This window comes from Cryptotermes secundus, unplaced genomic scaffold, assembly GCF_002891405.2.
Source record: "Cryptotermes secundus unplaced genomic scaffold, Csec_1.0 scaffold1494, whole genome shotgun sequence".
NCBI classification, from domain to species: Eukaryota; Metazoa; Arthropoda; class Insecta; order Blattodea; family Kalotermitidae; genus Cryptotermes; species Cryptotermes secundus.
In genome coordinates, this window is record NW_019727799.1 from 35906 (window position 1) to 51480 (window position 15575).

At 40.8% G+C, this 15575-nt stretch overlaps 2 long non-coding RNA genes across 2 annotated transcripts in view; one reads left to right on the forward strand and one right to left on the reverse strand.

The window, feature by feature from the left end:
* Positions 1 to 320: 320 nt before the first annotated feature.
* The window catches only part of LOC117282358, a 169048-nt gene continuing 153793 nt past the window's right edge, over positions 321 to 15575 (forward strand). The window contains exon 1 of the long non-coding RNA XR_004513083.1: positions 321 to 1389. This is a non-coding gene — a long non-coding RNA (uncharacterized LOC117282358). The remainder of the gene's footprint in view (positions 1390 to 15575) is intronic.
* On the reverse strand, positions 3022 to 9307 carry LOC117282357. Its single transcript, XR_004513082.1, has 2 exons — positions 9101 to 9307; positions 3022 to 4181 (listed from the first exon to the last, which is right to left on the reverse strand). It is a non-coding gene; the product is annotated as an uncharacterized LOC117282357 (long non-coding RNA).

The following is a 15575-nucleotide window of genomic DNA, read 5'->3' on the forward strand; positions in this document are numbered from 1 at the left end:
CGGTTTGTAGCATAGTGTCTCAAACAACTACACTACCGCGTGCCCCATATTATGACATACAAATTACAGGACTGTTAGGCTTATTTTGGACTCTATCAATCGTCTGGTATATAGAAAACAAAAAACCACAACGTTTCGGAGACTGGATCTGTCTCCATCCTCAGGTGGATGGAGCAGGATAAACCTACTCAGTTGGGCCTGTTATAAAGAGCTAGTCTCAATCAATCCACCTGAGGACGGAGACAGATCCAGTCTCCGAAAAATCGTGGTCTTTTGTCTTCTATATACCAGACGATGGATAGAGTCCAAAATAAGCCTAACAGTTCTGTACAGCATATACCATCATCAGAATCCTTTCAAGTCTATATAAATTACAATTTATTAGACGTAATCAAATATTCATTATAATGCGCCTAATTGTAATGAACGGTTACAAGATGTGTTGGAGTTTAGGTATGTGTAACCCTAGGTTGTGCGTAAAAGCAAATGCTTAGAAGGGCGCTGAAGTTGAAGTCGGAAGTAAATTTCTTTAGTTTGGTGGGGTTGGGTGAGACTCCAATTGGTATGTCAACCACTGTACTGGCCCCGAATGATAGATGAGTATTGAGCGTTTTGGTGAAATAATTGAAAGGGGAAACGGAATTACTCGAAGAAAATCTACCCCATTGCCACTTTGCCCACCACAAATCTCACATGACTTAACTTGGGGTCGAACTCGGGCCGCCGCGGTGGGAAACAGGAGACTAACCGCCTGAGATATGGAACGGCCTCAACTCGGAAGTAAGAAACAGAAATAATGCCACGTCATATAAATGTGTGATTTAAATTTCATATTTTATACTTGTATAGTTCGCTTGCAGACTAAAATCACGGAGTTTGTTTCTTGATCATTACCTAACAAACTCCATTCGCACCATAACGACGAGCGATGTTATTGCGCATGTTCTAAGTAACAATTACCAAAGATACGGAGTCACATTCCAAAAATACAGCAATATTCATTTTCAGAAAAACCTGTGCCGTGCAGCAGACTTTTTGAACTCCCGCCCTGTTGTCATGGTTTGCGGAAATTGACGAATTTTCATGAACGCTCAAGAAGCTGAAGAACGCGTGTCGCTAGAGGCAGACAGTCATGTTCGGTCATGTTGGTACATGCAAGAGTGGTTGACGTGACCATTATTCTAACTATAAGTGCCTGTTTCGTCGACTCTTATTGTGCTTAATACGTTCATTGTAGTTTAATATAATGTGTGGGCTTTTACATGTTATTCATATACAAACTGAAATAATTGCAGTATGAACTTCGTATCAGGGAACATAGACCATAGATTGTTATGTGCTGTTCAGACATGTAACCTAATTCAGCGACATCTCAGGCAACTGGTAAAGGTAAGTTCTTATACATTTAGCTATCCTCGCAATACAGTGAAGTGTACATTATCTTGTATTATACACTTCGATATGAGTTGTTATGATTAATTTTGCTGAAATTTAAATAGATGACAAGGTAGGTTGTGTTTATGTATGTTCTTACGTGAAACTTAAATATTTTTGGCATGGGGCGAAATTTCCTGTCTAGAAAACCGAGATTAACGGCCGTGGGGATCCGTTGCTCTGACCACATGGCACCCTCTATCCACAAATTTTACCATTACCTTCGCCAACAAGCGGCGGTCGCTCAGTCGGTATAGTTTGCTTACGGACTTCAGGCCACGGAGTTTGTTTGTATGGAGCGAAATTAGGTAGAATCGTGACTACCTGCAAAAGAAGTTGATCTGCTGCTACAGATCTGCCTAGGTTTCGGACGTAAGCCAATTATGAATTGAATCAGATACATATTTTTGGCAATAAAATTATTTTCCTGGTTCAGATTTAGTTTTTTCGTTACTCGAATAAGCCGAATGTCGCACCTCATTTGAAATATTCCGTTCGGACAATTTGACACTCGATGATGTAAGTATCCTATGAATTTAATGTTAGTGTTACCCATTGCACGCCCTATTTGAATCCTGCCTTGTTGAAGCTTTATACACACCTTTCGTTCACTTCGATTGATTTTGATGTAACTTCAGTAATATATCAGTTCCATCCAACGCGGTGGCCCGGGTTCGATCCCAGGTCTGTCCAAGTGGGATTTGTGGTGGACAAAGTGGCACTGGGGCGGGTTTTCTCCGAGTATTTCGGTTTCCCCTGCCAATCTTCATTCCACCAAATTCTCTATCATAATCACCCGGGGCAGGCTACAATAGGCCAATCAGTGGCTGCCGTGCCGAGTGGACCCAGTTGGACTCCACCCCTCACTAAGCGAAATTAAAAAAAAAATAATTATATCAGTTCCATTACAAACACCGTCAAACGTACGTTTTATTTTCTTTGTCAGTTTAAGAGCAATTCTTAGGGTTTAGTTTAATACACCCTCTGCGCGTACCCTCAGAATACTTTGCCCATTATTGCTGCAACTGGAAGTAGAAAACTTAGGCTTATGTTATGCGAGTGTTATTATATGCTACGCTACTCACTTTCATTTAAACACCAATTCACTTAATTGCCTAATTGATATCTTGTGTATCTGTTTATCTGTTTGACACTTTTACGCTTTGAATTTCATTCGCTTCAGTTCGTTTAAGGCAAATATTATATAAGGACATGTATATAAATATGGGTTGTAAGTTATTTTTCCAATTATTATCTTGGAGAACGTGTGATCTGTGAAGGCCAAATTTGATGTTTTACAACTCGCTTGTCCCCCCCCCCCTTCCTAAACCATTATTGTTCCGGCCCAGTTCGAGCCAAGCGCCTGCAGAAATCAATCCAGGACCACTATATCAACCCACTCGGTGTGATGTGTTGCAGTTATTTATTTGATTTGTGGGATACCACTATACATTATGTAGTAATTTTCAGATTGTTTTATATGGTGGTAAAATTGGGCTGTTAACTTGGAGTGACAAGACACACACAAACTCCAGTAATTAGACACAATCCACATTTTCGATGTGGTACATAGCTCAACTCTTGATGTGGTTTACGACCAATTATAACTTTGTTTAATTTAAATGAAGTACATGTTGGTTGAATCAACAATACCATGTGGAAAAGTACAATTTGACAAGACTCTACAACTGTTGTTGGAATTTACAAATGTGGGTTCCACTAGAGAAATGGTGAGAATTCATTTTGGAACACACAGCTAACGTTTGTTGTTTTATCGTTCTTTGGAATTTCCAAATGCGTGTGTAATTGACAGTAAAAACCTATTCTAATTGGAAAAGCATGGTTTCCGCGTTTTATCACGTACATCTTTATAATCTGTATATCCATAATCCGTAATCTGTTTGTAAGGCACTTGAGATCAGAATTCCGAGAGTAAAAGTGAAGTAATTTCTCTACTCCTCCCGATTAGACTGAGGCTCTGCATAGTGTTTGGAAACATGGAGAAAATGCGCTACTTTCATTTCACGTTCTTATTATGAATGAATGAATGAATGATTGTATGTATGTATGAGAGGTGGGCCTTCTCGGCCCTTGCACAGCGACCTACAGTGGTCTGTTGTGCTTTTCTTATTGCTCATACTTTCATACGTGCAGAGCAGTTTTTAATACGACGAAGTCCATAACTTTTTTTTTTTCTTTTTACGATTTACCAGATTAAAAATGTTGCTCAGGAACTGCTGCGCATGAGACGCAGTTTGATTCTGAAAGTTCTTAAAGCGCTTTCTCTTTTTCATAGAAACACATTTCAAATATCAGTTATATGAATTTTTGGTACGAAACACTCTTTGTCATATATTGATCCGATATGACAAATTATCTCAATGTTGATAAACATTTTCACATCTTGGCTCTATTTTTCTTCTGTCAAATACTAGAACGCGTCCAACAGCGCAAGGCCCTTGCTTCCCTTCCTCGTAACACATGTCATCAGGTGGCCAGTATATGCGGTCTGCACACGAGCATCTGGATGTCCACACACGCAAATAGTTCACTTGATCTGGGAAGAACATTTTGTCCGTAGTGTCCAAGTTGCATCGAAAGAAGCCCAATGTTTCGGTTAAAAGGAGAACCAATACGACGCGAAGAAGGAAATTATGTGCCCCACCAAACCGCATGATGTGACCAGTCATGATGAGTACTTCGTGTTTCACACTTCCGTTGTTGCAGGAAATTGATATTATGGGCACCTGAAACATAAATCAGTGCTGTCGTGCAGGAATTTTATGGTGTACAGTACAGAATTGGTCCTCAGGTGTTCAGAATCATGAATTAAAACAGCAGTAGGTTTTGCAATGACCTCTACTCTGCGTGCCTAACATTGCTCAGTACAAGTAATTATTAAGTTCCAAATGTAATTATTACTGACTCATCTGATTACGTTTATTCATGGTGTATCAACAAACGCCCTCTATGACATTAAAATCTAAGAGCCATTTGAATCATTCGTGTTAAGTGTCATAAAAGTATTAAAAATGAAATAATTTAGGTTTTCATCAGTTTACCTTCGAGAGCCGAGATAGCTCAGTAGGTATACCGACGGGCTACGGGCTGGATGGCTGGGATTTGATTCCCGATTTGGGTACATTTTTCTCTTCACCACAGCGTCCATGTCGGCTCTGGATCCCACCGAACCTCCTATCCAGTGGGAAACAGGGCCGATTTCCTCGAGGGGTAAAGCGGTTGGGGCGTGAAACTGGCTACTCACCTTCATCTAGTGCCGAGGTCAAGAATGGTGGAGTTCTGTCTCCACTCCCCAATTTGTCTTTATGATATAGAGCTTAATCGGTTAAGCACAGGCGCAACTTTACTTTCAATCTTCACCTTCAGTTCCTCTTTGATATATAACCGAAAGGAAGGCAATCTAACAAGTACTTAACAGTAATACGATGGTAATTAAGTTAAAAATATTAAGAATTTGGACTTTAAGGGAAAACGAAACTTTTCCGAGTCCAGTAATATGTCTACGTCTGAAAGTATGCATACATACAGGCGCAGAATCGATGTCGAATGAAATCAAATTTACGACCTCGACTGAAATAAATATTGCGCGAAGTCTGGGATCCTCAGGGAGATGTGTATAAAGATTATTAATGCCCGGAATGTGATGACGTGTAATCTAATAAATCATGCTGCCTCAAATTTTCATGAAACCCCGAAGATGGAGGCAGCACCTCCCTGTGAATTGTTCGTAACGATCTGCCAGACTGACTGGCGCCGGATCCAACAAGACAGCAATTTCGTATGAATTCAATTCTTCTTTGCACAAAATGCATAAATTTGTCTCGTAATGAGATATCATGCTTTTCCAATTGTCAGTGTTCATGTGCTATTTCCTGAATCACTGCTAAATTTCTAATAACTTCGGTATTATCAGCGTTAGGCAGATTTAATTTGTTTTACAGATTTAATTATTTCCGTCATATCTTCATTTATTCTATTCAGAGCGTTAATCTCTAATACAACACAGAGTTTAATCAATAAATGATTAATTCGTAGCACATTGTCACTATTTAGTGGTGACTACAGATGGAGTTTGAATTGGTGAATGGATTTACTGACCACTTATGCACACGACTTGAAATTACAACCAATTACAGCGTCACCGGTAATCTCAACACTTTACAAATCACCACGCCACCCGCTAAGCATTTTCCAGCCTGCTGTGTCATCACCTGCCGTTCCCTGGCAACAGTTTTAACAGTGGAGATTCTTCAGCTTCATGAGCTGGTCCTCCATCTTTACAGTCTCCCTTATAGAATACAACTCTTTCATTGCTCCAACTGTCTTCGTTATAACTTCTCGTCACGGACCACGTAGAAAACACTGTCCTATTTTATATGCGTATTCACTGCCTCGGAAACGTGTTTGTCGAGCTGTTGCCCAGAAACGGCCGTTCGACTGTACAAGCTACAATATGATTCGGCCATTAGGCCATCTTCAAGGTGTAAAGCAATCATCAGCGCCGTAGCCGTCCGCCGACGTACCGCTGCCACGACTATTACTCGAGATGAGTTCTTTATCTGAGGGATACGGGTGCTTCGGAGAAGGGAGTGGAACACACTTCGGGGTTAATGAATTAGGGGTTTCCAGAACACACCGTGTATTGAAGTCTTAATTTAAGATTTCATAGAGTGATTAATCTTTATATTATTCCTCCAAGCTAGCCGCTTCGTCCATCCTACTCGCTACCCCTACTGTAAAACATTTCTCTGTTCTCTGTCTACGTTTCAACTACATCCTCCTCCGCTCCCTATAACCGACTGCCTCCTTTTACAAGTCCCCCAGTGAGCATAAAACAAAACAAGAAAGATAACAGAGAAAGCTAAGAGTCTAGCCCGACATCTGTCCTACATTCGTATTTTTCGAGATGCCCATCATAAACCTTTTTAGGTCTTCAAGACACACGAGCATGGAACCCAAGACCCCTCCTGGCGGGTCTCGCACAAGGTCAGTTAATGGGTTTATGACACTAGGAGCAAACTAGCGACGTTAGGGACAATAGTGGCACCCTAAGCCTAAGGAGGACAATAGCCGAATTACAACTAGACGGTCCTGGGATGGTATCTCGCCGGAGGAGCGTCTCTCGTGGTGTGAAACAATGAATAAATTCGTCATGCCCTTAATTATATAATTTTGGCGAAGGACGTGCGGTTACAGTACCTTAACATGACTTGACCCTGCTACTGTGGGTCCAAGAAAAAGGACACAGACGAATTAAAGGAGCGAAGCGTTCGACATCCTCGCAACGCCACCAACTTAATTAAAAAAAAGTAGAGCTATCCCTGTAACAGGCCGTGGAGACACACAGGGTTGTGGAACGTCGAGACTCCCACATTTTCTAGTCATTCGGCTCAAAGATGACGGCGAGGTTGTCAGCCTTACGCGCCGGTCACCCTTTACCCCCAGTAAAGATCCTAGTACTCCTTTCTGTTAGAGGCTGTGTCCGCCCCAGGGCCATGGTGTGACTGGCTGGAAAGATTAACTCAAATGAAAAATTCAATAACCTCATCGGGAATGGAACCCGATACCTTCCTACTTGCATCCAGCAACCTGAGTATGGAAATATAAATAAAAATTGAATATAAAGATTTCTACTTTCAGATCATAAATGATTCCGTCGATGTCTTGTAAATTTGCCCTGTTTGGAGCAGTTATTTTCAGTTTGTCACTATCCACTTAAAATCTTTATGTAGACTTGCCCAGTCTACCACTATCCCACTATACGCCATGCAATAATCTCTTTTTGCATTCACGCCGCTGGTATGAGACCCGTCTTCCTCCTCCCCTGCAAATCGGTGAGTGAGATAATGTTCTATATGTATAACATGTTGAGTTGTGCAGAACTGTCAGTGAAACATTAGAGCATTTATTTTAACAGTTTGGTGGGACATAACTTACCTTCGAAGTATGTAGGGAGAAAAAATAATTTATTGATCAAAATAGGTGTTGGACTTTATAGATTCTTTCTGAATAGAATTTCAAATATTCCTGCGTGAGTCCACTACAACCTCAATTCCTTAAGCGTTTAGGTAATATTATTAAATTTATAAACAATTATTTCCCTGTAAAAGAGTTGATTACTGATATAGGCCTTTAATTAGCTTGTATTGGATACATATTTCGATGAGGTGTAGATGCATATATAATAAAATATAAGTAATGATAAGAATAATATATTTTGCCTTATCGGTGTACTTGCCCTACGACATATAGTAGATGTGTATGTCAGACTGATTAATTCGTATGTTACGTAGGGACGCTGTCTTAAGTGCGATAGTTATATAGACTGATATTAATGTTTATTGCATGCAGTTGGACATAAGCCAAAACCCTCATAGAAGCAACGGAGATGTACGAAGTCTGTAATATATAGCCCAGCCGGAATTCGATCTGGTTAGCTTTCGAATAAGCAGACTACAGTCTCACTGCTTCACCTACATGATCAGCCCCCCCCCAACTGAATATTATCAAGGTCAAGAGAAGATGAACGTTTGGAACACAAATAGAAAATATAAACCTGTAACTGGTTTGTGTATTCTAACTTCGGGCTCGACGTTTCTTTCATGATTCCAGTTTACGGTTACCTTAAAGCGATACACTGTGCGTCACTGATGACGAAACGCTTTCAACAGGTGTGAGCTGCACCACGTGAATTTAACTTAAATTAATTAAAACACCGAGGAGCTGATCACGCTCAACATATCGGCAGTGAGCACCAAGATATATGAAACGCCGTGGTCGAGTTGTCAGCACCCGTGCTTTGCATTCGCGAGGTTCCGGTTGTAGTTTCGGTCCACACTTTGCCTGCTATGATCGAAGTATTCCGTGGGTTTCCTTAATCCATCCAGACAAATGCCTAGATAGTAGATTGCAGCAGCATCCTTACATATCGAAGCGTGGAAGCCGTTGACACAACAACGAAGTAAATCAAATTTTAATCAAATATATGTATAAAAATCGGTAGAAATATCAGCAGTTCAATGAAGTTGACTATCTTACTGAATTGTTACATATTTTGGTGTCGTGAACCATCACATGATTTGAAAATATATAAATGAAATATATAATTATTTATTTGCAGAGTTATATTGATCAATAATCACAATAAATATGCCTTAAATAAGTAATATATAATAAATAAAATGAAATAAGTAAATAAAAAATTCATTACGCTATTTTTCATTATAAAACTGGATCTATCGATCTCTGTAATTCAATAATATTTTATTTTATTTATGTAATTTCAAACCATCTGATGATGGTTCCTGCTACGGAAACATATAGTGGTCGAATCAGAAAATAAAATTGATTAAATTGTTGATATTTCTATTGATTCTAATACATTCTATTAAAATTGAATTTACCTCTTTTTTGTGTTTGTATCTCCAGTGCCGTGATTTAATAACACAACAGAAAAAATTACTAAAACATGCTTACAAACTGATAATGCATTCTAATCCTATCACTCGGCGCCATACAATGTGGGTTACTGAAGGAGGCTCTAAATAAATATAAAATGAAACCGATACTTGGTTACACTTGTGGTAAAATCCCTGTAAATTTTGTTTTCCTTTTAGTAGCGTAATGAAATTTACAGCTAACATACCTGTCCATGATCGTGTCACTTTCTGTTTGCCACACTATGACCGAGGATACTGCCCGACGAAGAGCCTGCTACTGAATGCTTGGCGTGACTTATGTGCCACAGCAAGCTTCACGACTCTGAAGGCTGACCCGGAACCTGGAGGTGTCTCAAACCTGTTCCGTCTTGCGGGACTACTGTAGGAGAAACCAACAACGCTTTCGCCTTTCCCTCCCACGCATGAATAGCGATCCGCAAGAATAGCTGAGTGAAGAAAAATCATGTATTACTTTCAAGTCGTGCAACTTCGTACATTCGTGTATGTGCGCTTGCGTGTAGATGAGTTAGTGGGTGAATGAGTGTGTAGGTGATTACATGTGCGTGTATGTGGGCGGTTATGAATCTAGTATACAAAGGGAAGCATTACTGAGTATTTATATACGTTACTCAAACTTTCAGCTGCAATATTAGATAAAAGTACAAAATCCTGGTTCAGAAGAGTATGTAACCGCACCGAGATTTGAATAGAAGACGCTCACATCAATAGGAAGAAAGGTAAAGAGAGACAAAGAAGAGAAACGCTTTCAAATCTATATCAATATAAATCTATAAAAATTCAATGGAGTTGTAACTGACAGTGAAGATTTCTAAATCATCTGGCTTTGTGGGAGGCCCAAGTATAATTCTGTAGACTGGTCAAGGGGCTGTAATTGAAACGTTTTCTTTATTGGGTCCTTTTTGAAATGCTTCTTTTATATAGCGGCGACTGGGAGAACATTATTCTGAAAAATCAGTTGTAAGAGATGTAGGAAGAAGCGATCTTATGCAATTTGAAGTTAAATTCCAATATTTACTGCAGAAACGTTAGGAGATCACGGCATTCCTACACTCAGGGAGCTGAATGAAATAAATGAAGAAGTTTATTAATTATAATAATTGAGGAATACGAGGAAATCTCTCAAACAGGATAACTAACTGGGAAATAACAAAATTTTTGTCATGCTAAATGACTGAAGGAAACAGCTCAGTGAGGAAAACTGACTGAAGAGCACCACGAAATCACTCAATCAGTAATTGACTGAAAGAACCACGAAATATCTCAATCAGGATAAGTGACAGGAAAATCACTATACCCCCGATCAGGGTAACTGGCTGAAGGAAACAACAGATTATTTCCATCAGGACTGCCGGTCTCGCAAGCGAATATTGAGCACGGAACATCCCGACTGCGCAGTCGCAGTGCTGATCAATCTTCCCAGCTGTATGTCTTTGGAAAGTCACAATTCTCGAACGATTACTTCATGCAGTCGAAGTGGGGAAATCCTTGTAATCGTGACGCAACAGGTTCCGGAACAGACGGACAGCCTCTGCCATTTATAATGCAGTAGCCATCCAATCTACAAGCGAGTCTTGTAGAAGTAACCAGTTTCCATCTCAAACAGCCGGCCTTCATAAATCATTCGTTCCCCGGTGCCAACTGCCGGACGCCTGGGGCAACGAAACAAGTGGCAGGTTACAAACAACGCGCATGATTTACGAGGTATGACAATTAACCAAACTGATGTATTAATGAAACAACTCAGTCAGTATTGTGGCTGGTTATGGGCTGGTTAGACGAGGGATTTCTGCCTCTCCCCACTTCCGGCTTCCTATCCAGTCGGTATTTGGAAATTTACTGAAGCTGACCATCTTATAGTGCCGAAGATGAGAATGCGAGAAGCACTGTCTCTCCAATCCGTTATACAATCTGATGGTGTTTCACTAAGCAAAAGAATTATTTTACATTTAACTCTGTTCTTATGAACTCAGGTTGAGATGCAAAATGGGAAAGCAGCAAACCTTGTACTTAATTCCGTTTTACTCTAATTTCGAAGATAAATAACACCTGCAGTTTCTGATCGAATGATATAATAGAACGAGAACAATTCCTACGCTATATTCGAAGGGTTCCAAGTTAAAATATCGGCTAGGAGACAAGCTTCTTTGACTGAAACTTTAGTCACTTTTCCTCAGTTTCTCCAGGCAAATTCTCGAGTGATGTATCAAATTAGATTACACCCTCTTCATTACGAGGGGCACGTGGTAGAGTAGTTGGTTGAGGCACTAGCCTACAAGCCGGAAGTTCGCGGGTTCGAGTCCCAATGAGGTGGATATTTTCAATAGATATAATCCTTCCAGTCGCACTATGGCCCTGGGGTCGACTCAGCCTCTAACAGAAATGAGTACCAGGAATATTCTTGGAATGTTCTTGGGGGTAAAGGGCGCCCGGCGCGTAGGGCTGACAACCTTGCCGCCATCTATGAGCCGATTGTATAGAAAATGTGGTAGCCTCAACGTCTCACAATTCTATGGGCCTCCATTACCTGGTACAGAGATAGCTTTACCTTACCATACCTCACGCGTTTCCTTAAATTTCCTTTACAATTCACTCTTCAATAATAGTCCTATTTATTTAGAAAATTATAATAATCCGACAGGCAACGCTGAGGCAGCAAGATCAAAGTGTTCAGCAAACCTAATAACAAAGCCCGCCATTGGACGCGATCGCTTGCCGTATCTTGTAACGGGAATTAACTTTGTTCTAAAACTATGCGATAGTTTCTGAAATTAAACCAGCAGATTGCCTGGTAGACTCGACCACACTATTATGCTTTCAATTTTATACTCGTATTTCACAGAAAGGAAGGTTGAAGCAGGCCATACCATATGCCTACCCTACAAGAACGGACTGGTATCTGGTACATGGTACTGTGTCCCTCACCAGATGTGAGAAAGCGACCAGATGGGCGAGGTGCAAATACCGAACCGGGATAGCTTATGTGAGGCGCAGTGTGAGTACTGCATTGATCACAGGAACATATCATATAAACAGCAGGATAATGTTTGTTGTCGCAAGCAGAAGCGGCTGACATTGGCTGCAATTACTTCGGGTTTGCTAAGTTAAAATTGTGCAGCTCATGAATTAGTGAGGAAGGTTGGAGTACAGCTTACGGCGAAGTCGGAGGCAGTGTCTTCACTATCATACAATACCTTTACTGTCAAATTCAAGGAGTTTCACTTGATATTATCACTTGCCACAGTGATTAAAGACGGGGTTCGGATTGGTAATTGGATTCTTTAATAACCTACAGGTCGTATTTTCACAGTGCTGAATGCCGTCTTGTTACTTTGTATATTAACTAATGTACGGCTTCATCTATTAATGTAATACGTTTAATAATACCCCCCCACCACCACCAAAGTAATTTCATATGAATTTGCCTCTGAAAACAATAGTTGTTATACATGTACCAGTACATACACTTACAGATATCCCTTTAGATTCGAGAGAATACACAGGAAACTGCTTCAGGGTACTGTAAAGAAGAAGTTAATTAGATACTTGAGGTGTAAAATTGTTCGTAAAATCAATAAATAAGCATAAAATCCTTGAAATCTAATATATCAATTATACTAAAGTGAACACACACAAAATAATATTACGTTGCCGTAACAGTCATGCTTTCAGACGTATCACATATCACGTACATAGAGCAAAGCAACATAAGTAAATATCGTGAGGCAGATCTGCGCGTTTAACCTTCTAGCTCCTCCTGTTGCTACGCAGTTCCATGCGACACGCAACCATTGATTCACATAATTGACTCTCATGTAAATTAATTCGTATGGGTCGAGTTCACATAACCAATGACAGCCTGTTCTACTGTAGCCATTGATGTCTGGAGCCAGGCCTTCCACATTAAAGCAATTGACATAGCGGCCTGACGCCACTACGGGGCAGCAGCCGTACGCCGATCCAGCTATACAGATGTAACACGTTTCCTCCCGTACAGACAAACCACGAGATGAGAACAGCCTTGCAAAAATTTACGTTTCTTACAAATATACGGTACGAGGAAGGCCTAAATCTCTCATTGACTATTCTTTTTCTGTTATTTTCTCTTTATCCTTGTCGTAATTAAATTCATAATGATGTTACAGGAATTTATATGCAGTTCGTCAAGAAGCATCAGAAATTTGAGAGTAGTGTTCAGAAACCTCACCTACTGATCCCAGTCGTTAACGCGGTTTGCCGGCTTGTCTCATCCATCGAGGTGTTCCTATGTGAAAATTTTATATGTATTTCTCATTTCCTTGAAACGAGCAGCGTGTTCCTCCGCCCATCTCTTCCCCTTCGAATGCTGTACGAACTTTGACGTAGAACAATATATATGGCCTAATTGCCTAAGAGTATATATACATTTTTAATTAATTTTTAGAGTGAAGGTTTTAATCTTGTTATTTAATTCAACATAAATGTCCCACATGTAATTGTTATAAAGAGAGAGAAACCGAAGATAACTCATTATTTTCTTTAATCAAACGAAACACACGAAGCGGGTAAGTACAGTGAACCACTGGAAATGTTAGCAATACAGACGTAGCCCAATAAAATAATTCGAAGGTAAACTGTGGGCGTGAAATTGGAGACAATTAAGACGACTAAAGTATATAAAGTGTAAACACCAATAATTGAACAGAACACGGATAGTGTTTGCACTTGAGCTTGTCATACAGATAACTGTGAACAGGACGATCTCCTGGGTCGATTGATTTTTAATTTTGTTTCGAACTGGTCAAAAATAAAAACAGTTTTTCAGCTGATGAGTTACAGCTTCTGGGATGTAACACCCTGTAGTCCGATGACATTCAACCGAAGTTTCGGAAGAAAACATCGTCCCAATTCTACGTCTAAAGTTAAGCCAAACAAGGAAAGAGCATTGAGTGAACAGCGCGGAGCTCTTCGACCATGAAGATGGAGGCGATATATCCCTCGGAAATGTCGGCAAACTTTCACCTGACTGCACGGCGTCACTTCATATCTAACGCCGTTGGAACCTCAAATCGAAAATACTTCGCTTAAGTAAAATCGAACATTTATAGGTTTTCTTGGACACGGCACAAAGTATGAAAAATTAGTATACAGCTCATTAGCACCTATATCTCTTATTTTGTGAGAACCTTAAAATGGTGAACATATAACGAATGAGGCCTGAAGACCGTGGGCTGTGTAAGTAATTTTTTCAGTAGTTTCTATATAAAACGTAACGGATTGGGATATTGTCATGTTGCAGCAGCGTATTTAAGAAAATAAATATTTAAATAATGACTCGCCGGTCACGGTAGCCGAGCGGTCTTCGCTCGCTCGGAAGCCAGGATCGTGGGTTCGAATCCCACTCAGGGCATGGATGTTTGTGTGCGTTTTTCTATGTTTATCTACAGGTAGAGGCCTTGCGACGAGCTGATCACTCGCCCAAGGAGTCCTACCGTATGTGTAAGATCTAGAAAAACCGAAGTGAACGGAACAGTTCATGGAGGTAGGCCTAGGCCCACTCGGGCTGTAGTGCNTAGTGCCAAGGGGGAAAAAATAATGACTCATCTCGACAGCCAGAAGTTCGTTAAAAACGTAATGAAAGGAAATGCGATTGAGTACACAGCGCAACCCTTTCGCGCATTAAATGCTGATAGATACGGCAGCCGAAACTAACCAACGGCATTCGACTACGTAAGGGAATATACAGGCCGCGCCATAGCTCAAGCGGTTAGTCGCTGGCTTCCCACCGCGGCGGTCCGGGTTCGATCCCGGGGCTGGTCAATTGGGATTTGTGGTGGACAAAGTGGCGCTGGAGAAGGTTTTCTCCGAGTACTTCGGTTTCCCCTGCCAATCTTCATTCTACCAATCACCCTCACGTATCATCTGGGGCTGGTACAATAGGCCAGAAATGACCGCAGTACAAGGGACTTAGTCCCACCCCACTAGCATAAATAAAAGGGAATGTACAGAATTTCAGACAAACATCATGTAACACTTGACTATGTGACAGCAGAGGCAACAAGACGTGGATCGGATACAGAGAAAAGTCAAGACGAGTTTGGTATGTAGACAAAAGTCAAAGAAAACATTTAGAATAAGCCTATGTTATAATGCACTCGGAAGCGAAATTCGCAATTCCACTGTTCTGCATTATTAAATTAAGAGGAAAAGCTGCACTTGAACCCACCACCCTGAAACAGGAAGGCGAATAATAAATTAAACGGGTATTATTTTCGAAAGGCAGAAGATATAAGGAGATACGAGGAGAGGTAATGTTGCTCGTAATAATAATTGTACCGTCGTAGTGGCGGTGGTGCTAGAGCTACCAGCAGCAGCAGCAAAATCATGATAACGTAGGCCGTCAGATCGTATTTTTTTTTCCTGGCACTACAGCCCCAGTGTGCCTAGGCCTACCTCCATGAACTCCGTTCACTTCGGTTTTTCCAGATCTTACACATACGGTAGGACTCCTTGGGCGGGTGATTAGCTCGTCGCAAGGCCTCTACCTGTAGACGAACACAGAAAAATGCACACAAACATACATGCCCTGAGTGGGATTCGAACCCACAATCCCGGCTTCCGAGCGAGCGAAGACAGTGCATGCCTTAGACCGCTTGGCTACCGTGACCGGCGTCAGATCCGTAT